Source organism: Sinocyclocheilus grahami, unplaced genomic scaffold (assembly GCF_001515645.1).
Source record: "Sinocyclocheilus grahami isolate Dianchi unplaced genomic scaffold, SAMN03320097.WGS_v1.1 scaffold1811.1, whole genome shotgun sequence".
NCBI lineage: Eukaryota > Metazoa > Chordata > Actinopteri > Cypriniformes > Cyprinidae > Sinocyclocheilus > Sinocyclocheilus grahami.
In genome coordinates, this window is record NW_015506990.1 from 85,567 (window position 1) to 86,711 (window position 1,145).

A 1,145-nucleotide genomic window follows, 5' to 3' on the forward strand; every position below is an offset into this window, starting at 1 on the left:
TAGGAGCTAATTTGGTTCTCGAAAAAGGCAGTCCGGTACTAAAATCGCTCCCAGTTCCGGCGGTGCGAACACGCCGAAAAGTGGGTAGTTCCACAATTAGTTCTGGTACTATGAAAAGGTTCCTGCGGTGCGAAAGGCCCTTATGTTTCGGTTGATGGATGCGCATTCTGTGTGAACAACAGTGATGGAAGACGTGGACAAACCATTCACTTTTGTTCAATGCGAATGCCGTATGATGGGATATGTGCAGTCATTTATTCCGTCATCACCCGGGTGCTGATAGCGCGCGCGCACAGGTGAGACCTGAACAGCACACGTTGATATCTGTGTTTAAAACTAAACTCATTTAAGCTTTGCCAGTTTAAACATTTAAGAGCCAGAGGATGCAAGCTGGCGCGCGCAGTGAGAAGATTTGTGCGTGCGCTCATCCGAAGTGCGCAAACCCGTGCCACAGAACCAGAACGCGCACAAACATTAAGCTCTCTCTGAAGTATTGTGTTTAAATGGACAAATTCACACAAAAATTGCGTCAAAATGCCGACATAGCCGGCTGAACATACTGTATCAGTGCACTGTATCAGTGCATTCTCTTAAAGTGACAGCACTTTCTTAACGTTAATCAAACAGCAACAACAAAGAATTCACTCACTGCTCTTGACTGAATAGCTTTTGTAACTTTAATAAAGATTCATCTTTAATTTATACAGTGAAATATACAATGCATTTTTACATTTCATTACTTTATTCAATTTCTGTGCCTAAAAACTAATGTTAGACCTACCTGAAAATCACTGTTTATTTTATTTGTATGCTGTAATTCATTTGTTATAAATGCACTATCATTGAGTAAAGATATGTTACGTCTCCATTGATGTCCTGGATATTAGTCTAAATCCTAAATCCCACGACATCATCAACGGAGCATGATCTGATAATGGCAAAATCATAATATCTGTTACTCTATGTAGTTCTGATGTTGACGTAAATAAATAGTCAATTCGTGAATATGATGAATGCCTTGTAGAGAAAAAAGTAAAATCTTTCATATTGGGAAACTTTTGTTTCCATATATAGTTGTCCATCTAATATTTTACTCATTTTAGGAAGAGGGGACTTTGGAGACGGTTGTCTATCCATATATTGTG

At 39.1% G+C, this 1,145-nt stretch overlaps 1 long non-coding RNA gene across 1 annotated transcript in view; it reads left to right on the forward strand.

Annotated features, from left to right (window-relative positions):
- Positions 1-1,145, forward strand: part of LOC107572766 (uncharacterized) — a 20,977-nt gene that overhangs the window by 451 nt on the left and 19,381 nt on the right. The gene's annotated exons all lie outside the window — the stretch shown is intronic.